Source organism: Oryzias latipes, chromosome 3, assembly GCF_002234675.1.
Source record: "Oryzias latipes chromosome 3, ASM223467v1".
NCBI lineage: Eukaryota > Metazoa > Chordata > Actinopteri > Beloniformes > Adrianichthyidae > Oryzias > Oryzias latipes.
Window position 1 is genome coordinate 7,674,323 of NC_019861.2, and position 9,302 is coordinate 7,683,624.

The window sequence follows — 9,302 nt, forward strand, 5'->3', positions numbered from 1 at the left end:
TCTCACACTTCTCAGAATCTTGAATTAACATCCGTCTGTATTGAAAAGTTTCTTTCATCTTCATGAAGATCTGCCCTTCTTCAGTGCAGTGCCTCAAAAAGGATAAGGCCTCTCTGCAGAGGTCCCCATCCAACTGATGCTCTGCGGTCACAGGTCTCTCCAACTGTGGTCCTCTATTGCATGAGGAATCCCTTCCAGAGCTGCACACAGAAACTGTAGCTCTAAAAATACTCCTCTAAACTTTATGGTGAACAGAAACAAATACTCACATTTCCTTTTTCCGAGTATGGATCTTTCAGACAAGGAAACAGGGTGACAATCCCTAAAGCATAGCGTGTCCTTGTATCGATGGGGGGAGACGTCCTTAAAAGGAAAGGAGCGATAGTCATCTTTGATGATTTTATGTTTGTATGTCACTGCAACAATAATTTTTACTTAGACTATAATTGACAAAAAGTGACTTACCCATACTGCTCAATCATAGCTGCCACAACTATGTTGACTAGTTTCCGGTGTGATGGATCTTTAACCTCCCTTGTTTGTCTGTATTCTTTTTGTATTTCTCTCCTCCTGGCTTGGCTTCCAGTGGTTTTTCAAAAAGCTAAAATGGGGAGGGAAAAAAAAAACACACAAAAATCTAGTTAGTTCTTTTAATCAATTTCCATGTTTATTTTTAAATCAAGGATAGCTTTCACATGGTGTCAGTTATTAAAGAAAAATACATAAGCAGAATCATATGTAAAATGAATGAGAATTTCACCTCTTTCGCATCTGAAGAACTTTCATCACTTGAATCTTTTCTTTGGGACTTAAGGCCCGTACACACCGGGACGAATTTCGCCCGCGATATTCGCCGACGTTTAACGCCTCGTCACTAAACAAAGGGCACCAACGTGAGTGTGCACACGACGCGAAAAAACGCCACGCGTCAAAGCGACACTTTTTAAAAAATGCCTCGGGTTCGTTTTTTTGGTTCGACGCGCCGCGTCGAAAACTATACGACCAATGAGAATGGCGCTTTTGCACACGTGTCTGGAGCTTCTGAAGTTACAGCAAAACACAACTTGGGGGTGCTCAAACACAAAACTGCCTTTCTGAGCACACATACCAGCGAAGATAGACGCCAAGTAGCGTCTACACTGCTGCGAAGAAATAATGACGGACATTCTAAAATATCCCCGAACCAAGCACCAGTTGGAGCAACTGGTGCTTGAAATATTCATGTTTTCTTTGTATGATTCTGACCTTGCTCTATTCTTCTGAGTGAAAAGCGACTTTAAGAAGCGTAAAGTTGCGCAGCGCCACCTTGTGTACAGGAGTATTTCTGTTTTACATTAAGCGCCATCTAATGTCAGGGAATGAAATTGCATGTTTGCTCAGCTCATCGTCAGCGTAAATCGCCTGGGTGTGAACACAAAAAATGTGGAGAAAAACGCTGGTGAATAACGCCTGGCGAATATTCGTCCCGGTGTGTACGGGCCTTTAGGGTCTGCAATGCCAACGTCTTTTAGGGGACATAAAGGAAGTCTCATTGTCTGATGAAAGTGATGATGAGAGAGACAGGGTATCTGTGCATGAAGACTGCACTGGAGATTCTAAAGGAGAAAACAATAAAAAAAAATCAGTCAGAATCGGACTACCATAAAGTTATTTGAGGATACAGGAAAACAGCAACTGTCCCATTTCAGGCACTTAATAAAGCATTCAAAATTAGTACAATAAATTAAACAAAAAAATCATTAAGGGAGGATCCATGTGCTTAACTTCATTAGTTTTAGATTGGATGTATTAAATAAAATGAACTTTTGTGCAGATTTACTTTTACCCTGAACAGAAGAGGCATCAAAAAGGTTCCAGACAATGTCAGACTTTTCCTCCAGAAGATCACTAAACATGTCATTGACAATCTCTGTCCCAGTTTGATCCATGTTACGCCCCCTTCTGTGTCTAGGGGTGCCTAGGGGGGCATAACATAAAAAAGTAAAGTTTTCAGCTACCAAATTTAAATGAACACTCCAAACAAATGTCTCCATAAAAATATAACAAATTTATTTACAAATTAACAAACAATCAAAATGAACTAAAAGTGAAACAAAAAGGCTTCAGGGTGAACCCAGGCCAAAATAACAAACAAAACCCCACCTAACTGAAACGGGAAAAGAAAAGGGAAATCAAAGACAAAACACTAACCTAACAAAAACAGGAGAAAACATGTACTAAACAAAATGGCGGTTCACCCCTACAGCTTCACTTAAACAAAATCATAAACCAAAGGACTAAACAGAGTGGGCACGGACAAAACTACAAAATACTAAAACACAACACTAAAGTGCAACACACAACTTAACTAGAGGTGAAATCAAAAACAAAATGAAGAAGAGGGTTACGCTGCAGTGGAGACTGGCTGCAGTGGAGACTGGCTGCAGTGGAGACTGGCTGCAGTGGAGACTGGCTGCAGTGGAGACTGGCTGCAGTGGAGACTGGCTGCAGTGGAGACTGGCTGCAGTGGAGACTGGCTGCAGTGGAGACTGGCTGCAGTGGAGACTGGCTGCAGTGGAGACTGGCTGCAGTGGAGACTCGCTGCAGTGGAGACTGGCTGCAGTGGAGACTCGCTGCAGTGGAGACTCGCTGCAGTGGAGACTCGCTGCAGTGGAGACTCGCTGCAGTGGAGACTCGCTGCAGTGGAGACTCGCTGCAGTGGAGACTCGCTGCAGCCAAACTCCCTTCTCAAGGTGTGGAGGTCCAAGTGGTGCTCTTAAGGAAGCGTCCTCCAGCTCTGGACCAATTGGAGGCCACACCTTCATGCACCACACCTGAAAATAATCAGACAAAAACAGACACACAAAAATCCAGAGAAAAAAACAAGTCCCACTCTGATACAGAAATAATACACAAAAAACAGAACAAACAGACAAAATTTGTCTCATGAGGGATGTCAAACTTCTCTTTGGCTGTAAATAAATAGAAACATTTATGGATACTGTTCCTTTTTTCAATTTCCTATTACTTGACAGTTTAATTCATTTCAATGTTCTGCTGTATGATAAATAGCGTGCAATTCCAATCAAATTTATAAGCATAATAAACTGCACATTCACAATGTAATAATAGACAGTAAAGAAATATTTAAACTGGTAAAAACACAGCAAGGATGTATCACTTTAATTTTTCACTTGGAAATATGAACGGTTGAATGAATTACCTTGTCACAGGAATGTGGCATAGGAGGCGCCATTTAGTTTGACATATACTGGACTTTAAACAGCATTGTTGCAGCTAAAAAAGCATTGATTAAAAACAAAAGCTAAGTCAAAAAGTTTAACAAAAGAGCATATTGTGATATAATAACGTCTCGGTGGAAGGTCACGGTTAATTGGGGGGGACCGTACAAAAGTGAACCGAACCGAAATTGCTATAAAAAGACACGATTCCATCATACAACTAAGTAAACCGTTACACCCCTATAGGCAAACAGACCCCAATGCTTTGCGTTTGACCAATTTGTGAGAAAAAATGTATCTAAATGTTTTTTGTTTTTTTTTTAAAGTGAAGCATCAACGTTTTTATCATCACAACACAGTGGATTCACATAGTCACCATAAAACTCCCATATTATCAATTAGATTTTCACTTTGGGAAATAGGTGACGTCAGTTTTAAATAAGTAGTAAGGTTTCAAAAAAGTGAACATGGTGTTGTTCAATTGGCTTTTAATCCAAGGCAGTAGACAGTCCTGCACTATATATATTTGTTATAGTTAGGGATAAGAGTGGGAATTGTGGGAATTCGGACAAAGTCTCAAATTTTCCCACCCGTTGGGGGATGGGGTATCCCCCACAAGTTTTTCGTTTTGTGACAAAACGATATTTTGGCAGGCGGGCTCAAATATATCAATGGACACTAAAATATATAATTTACAACATTCACATATTTTTTTGTTTACTTTAAGTTGAAGATTTAATACAATTTAAAATCGTAACAAATGCAGAACTCGTTCTCTGCAGTGTTAAGTGCCCCACACACCGGCTTCTTTTGCCACGACGGCACGCACGTGCTAAATAGGCAAGGGGTGATTCAAATTGAACGTCAATGGTCCAAAACTGTTAAACACAAAGCACAAAATAATTTATCAGGATACCACAACTTCCTTGAATTTCAAATGCTTGTTTTAGCTAGCGATCGATGTTTGTTTGCAGCCAGGCTAGCAAAAAAAAAAAAATGGGAGCAGGAAATACATTACAGGTCAAATAAAAACCAATGTGAAACTGTGTCTAAACATTTGTCTGATAGCATGGGTTATTTAAATGCCACTTACCTGTGTCCGCTGTCTGACTCGATATCCTTTTCACCGCAAGACGCTTGAAAACCGTTGCTTTCCCGCCCTCAACGATTGCTTGCTTTGCCGCTCATCTAGCTCTTCCCAATAGAAACGTACCAGACGTAATTACGTACACTACGTGAAAAGAGAACCATGCAGACTCAATCATAAAAACACACTCTGGGGTGTTTGGTGAGCAAATATGAGCTCTACACCAACACTGACATATAACATGACACTGCAAAGTGTATGAGTTGGAAACTAAAAAGTGTAATTAGGTGTTAATGTACTCTGTAGTGTTTAAAAAAATTAATCTGTATACTAAAACTCTGAAAAAATAACACTTAAAAATTTGCTATGAGGACAGTCACCATAAGGGGTAACAAACTGGCGTCGAGTAGTGGCGTTGGGTCTCCTTTTGAATCCACAGAAGATGATGAGGTGAGTGATGGCAGCTGGTGGCAATCAGGAACATCAGAGCAGAGCTGGAGGGGGGAGGAGACCGTGACAACAGCAGCACCAATATATTTAACGTTTTTAGTCTGAAAAAATAGGTAAAAAACATTGTGCAGATTTTTTTTCTAAATATCCAAATAATCCATTGTTTATCTATGATCTCAAAAACCGCAGCTGTTTCACTGCATTACCTGCTGTCTTTATGTCAAATACTGACACCAACTAAACGACAGGCAGACGCAAAGAATACATTTATATGGAAAATAAAGGCACATCATCAAAAGTTAAGAAAGAATGACATCAGTAGCATGAGCTGAGTACCGGTAATGAAAAGGCACGCAATGATCCTGGTGTTTTGCAATTGAGGCTGTGTTCCCTGCAGCAGTTCCACCTTGCAGCCTAAGCCCACTTACCCTCCCCTTTTCCTTCTCACTCAAACGGCGCCCTCTCAAAGATAGGAGCAGGTGCAGGGATGGCAATTCACAGTTTTCAGGCTGTTACAAACACTGTGATATAACAGACAATAGTAAACTACAGAGCCTGTGTCCTGACATGGATAAAATAAAAAAAATCTTGTTCCCACAAAATAATATTCCGTTCCCTCGAAATAATATTTTGTTCCCTCAAATTAATTAATTTGTGCGAACGAAATAATTATTCATGTGGTTAGTCATTCATAAACACAGATGTTAATGATACTTGGATTTACAGAAGATACCTTCACATTTCTGTCTGTGTGTGTCTCATTACATTGCATGGAAGACACTGAGGATGTTTCGAGATCAGATTTTTTTATTTCAAAAAGCTATCCAAAAGTATCGGTAATCATGTCACCATGTCTGCATTCATTTACATCCCAGTACTGTCCCCGTCCTGCCGCAAGACCGCTTTCTGCGGCTACTTCCGTGTCTCTGTGACCCACATTCGTTCAAGAGGGGAAAAATAAAAACAACAATGATCTGTTATTGTCTTGATGAAAAGAAGAAAAATATCATAATATTTAGTATGCCCAAAAGCTTTTGTGCTTTTAAAAATAATTTGATTTGATCTCTAAACATGCTCAGTGTCTTCCATGCAATGTAATGAGACACACAGACAGAAATGTGAAAGTATCTGCTGTAAATCAAAATATTGCTCACATCCATGTTGATGAATGACTTATGACGTGAATAATTGTAACTGCGGTGCGTTCAAATACAACAGGTTAATGATGGGCTAGGTAGCTTGTAGCCTACTAGCCTTCGGATGTAAAGTGACTGCTAAAGAGTATGTTAATAAAGGACAAGTCCTGAATATTATTATTCCTATTCGCCGGTAGGCGGCCAGCCAGCTGCCCTAATGCCGGCCTGACAACCAAAAGAGCTCTGCGGCGGAGCAAAGTGCTATGTACAGAGAATCACTGCGGTATGACAAAGCAGCAAGCTTGGGCATCCTAAATCTTACGATATTTTTCTTATTTTCATTAAGACAATAATAAATAGATCATTCTTGTTTTTATTTTCCCTTTCTTGAACGAATGTGGGTCACAGAGACACGGAAGTTACCGCTGAAAGCGGCTTTTGCGGCAGGACGGAGAGCATATCCATGTTTATGAATGATTTATGACGTGAATAATTATTTTGTTCACACGAATTAATTATTGCGTGGGAACAAGATATTATTTTGTGGGAACAAGATCTTAATTTGTGAGAACAAGATCTTAATTTGTGGGATCGAGATATTTTTTATTTGATCCATGTCAGGACACGGGCTCTGTAATAAACCAATAGCGGCACAGATTTTTTTTTTCCGGGCACTGCTGCCACCTGTTAAATTTGGGCCCCGGCCAATTGCCCGAATTGCCTGTGCCTAAAACCGCTACTAGTGCGGCCCCACTGGCATTGCATCACTATTTGAGAAGCACTGCGTAAGGTAAGTGTCACGGTGCCTCTGTCAGCTACCTTCCCCCTCCCCTCTCTGCCCTGATCGCGACCAGCTGGTTCCACTCACCTCATCAACCTGCAGCATTCTTAAGGAGCCCTCGGATCATCATTCGACGCCAGTTCGTTGTTCCTCTACGGTGCTTAGTCTGGTTGACTCATGTTCTTGCTCTTGTCTGCCTTCGCCTCGCTAATTGCTTCTGTGCTGCTCACCCACAGGAAAAAACCTCCACGGGTGCTCCTCTGGTCGCAGTCTGCTGTTCATGCTCCTCGTCTGTTCCTGGGATCCAGCTTCATCCAAGCTCACTGGTTTCTGCCTCAATACCCTCCAGCCTGCCGCGCCTACGCATCAAGATCCTTCTTACCTCAAGTCTGCTCATTCACTGGCTGTGAATTAAATCCCTCATACTTACCAGACGATTCGTTGAGTTTTCTTCCGGGTTTTCAGCATTTGGGTCTGCTAAGTCTCACGAGATCATGACAGTAAGAGCGCTAACCCTGAATGAAGGCTTCAAAATAATATTATGTTAAATCAACTGAATGTAAAAACTCATATTAAGAAGTTGTGTTTATTTGAGAATGTACAAAACAACATGACCAAAAGGTTGTTCAGTTGAATTACAATAATTTATCAAAACAACAAAAATGTCAAAATGCAATTCACCGTATCCAGTAATATAAAATGTCATGTTTACTTTCGCTTGTTCATTAAATGAAACTCTGTAGCTATAAGAATTGTGGTCGTTGGTGTTTTTAGTATTATCTCGTCACATTAGTGGAAAGAGTTTTATTTCTATTGTGTACACATGTGCAGCAAAACTCTTGTGTTGTTTGGGAAATAAAGAAATAACATACAGTTTCCAGTTAAGTATGGTTTACATTTTGTTTCTGAAATAATTGATTTGCTTTTAATTGGAAAGGTTTAAGGTTTCAGGTTTCCTTAAACACCTCTGCAGGTACAAGTGAGCCGGACATTCCTTTGAAATACAAATGGGTAAATGAGAAGTTTGCTTGACAGAAACAGTTTTGATTTGTTAAAAAATGAAACGTATGAAACGTATTGACTGTAGGGGTGCAGGTTTTTGGGTTGACCTTGCCTGTAGAGGGTCTTAGACAGGAGCTGCCACATCTTAAGGGGAGTACAGGTGTGTCCTGTAGTTTTCTTAAGGCTCATTCAGCCACCTCAAAGGACACCATGACAATGGTAAGTGTATTGTTAAGTATTTAAAGGGATGATGTAATGACCTAAATTATGACGTCCGAGGCAAGGGATGCTGTTGTATAGCACTCCAACACCACCCTCTCCTTACTTACCACGCACGAATGCCACACACTGGGTGAGCACGTCAAACTTTAGTGCCTGTAGGATGCCCATATAGTGCCCTTAGTTAGGCTAAGGAGCACACACTTATGTAGGTGCCGATCTGCGTCTCACCTACTTCGCCCTTCACTGAAAAAATGACTTGTTCAATGAACATAAAAAAAATCATGGAAAAGATTTCAATCGAAACGTAATTTATGTCTTTCAACACAAGGCAACTGTGTTGTTCCAACTTACCAGTAATCTACTTTGTTTGGGTCAACCAACTTGACTTTTGACATTTTCTGCTTTAAGAAACTTTCCTACTGACAGGTTTATCCTTAAACATAATAAAAATTAATCAGATAGTGAAGATAAAAACGAAATTGTAACTGGTCTATTTCTGAGAATCATACAAAAAAGTTAGCATTGCTTCATTCATTTGATCAGCTATTAGTTCAAATAACAACCAAGTAAATCGTATAAGAGTTATAAAAATATATACCAAAGCATATGTAAGAGCAAGACCAGTCTAGCTTTTTTGAATCTATCTGAAGGTTGGTGATGTTGATCGTTCTATCCTTTAAAAATGTCTAACAGTCACGTTTTTGCTGTCACTGCATATTCTTTTAGAGTAAAATCTCTAATTTATTGAGATTATAAACAAAAGCCTCAATGAGGTAGTTTTTAAAGGTATTTTCTCTAAAGGAAATCCAATATTGAACAGTTTTTTATCCAGCATAAAGCTGCAGCTGAATTTTAAACCGGTGAGGGAAGTTCAGCTTTGAAGGTGAAAAAGAACCCTGCTGTGAAAGGGATTTGACACGTAAAGGTGATGGAACTCTGGAAAAACTATCAAAGAAGTTTGCATTTCTATAGGGGAGATTTTAGCATGTTATGGAGAACATATCCCCAGAGATGCGTGCACACAAAGAATGCAAACACTTTGTTTAAATCTTATCAAGGAAGACTCACAAATGAATTGTTGTTCCCCCACAGCTTAATGTTTGATTCAAGTCGTTTAAGCCTACTGGTATATTTTAAGTTGTAAATGAAGAAAAAAAGAATGGCAAAAAATAAATCTGTAAATAAATAAACATCCTCAAAACAACCACACAAAAAACAATAAATACACATAAAACAGAAAGAGTTTCACAGAACTTGTGGTTGAAAGTGTGCCAGCACATTTATGTTACCTATCCTAATTATACATTCACCATTTTCATGCCACGTACACCCTGCTTTGATTTACTTCCCTCTGGCAGGTGTGTATGTGTTTGAAAAAAAAGAATGTGAGGAGACAAAATATG

At 39.7% G+C, this 9,302-nt stretch overlaps 1 long non-coding RNA gene across 1 annotated transcript; it reads left to right on the top strand.

Annotated features, from left to right (window-relative positions):
• The first annotated feature begins 6,577 nt into the window (after positions 1 to 6,577).
• On the top strand, positions 6,578 to 7,109 carry LOC110017157. Its single transcript, XR_002292449.2, has 2 exons — positions 6,578 to 6,832; positions 6,912 to 7,109. It is a non-coding gene; the product is annotated as an uncharacterized LOC110017157 (long non-coding RNA).
• Positions 7,110 to 9,302: the final 2,193 nt, after the last annotated feature.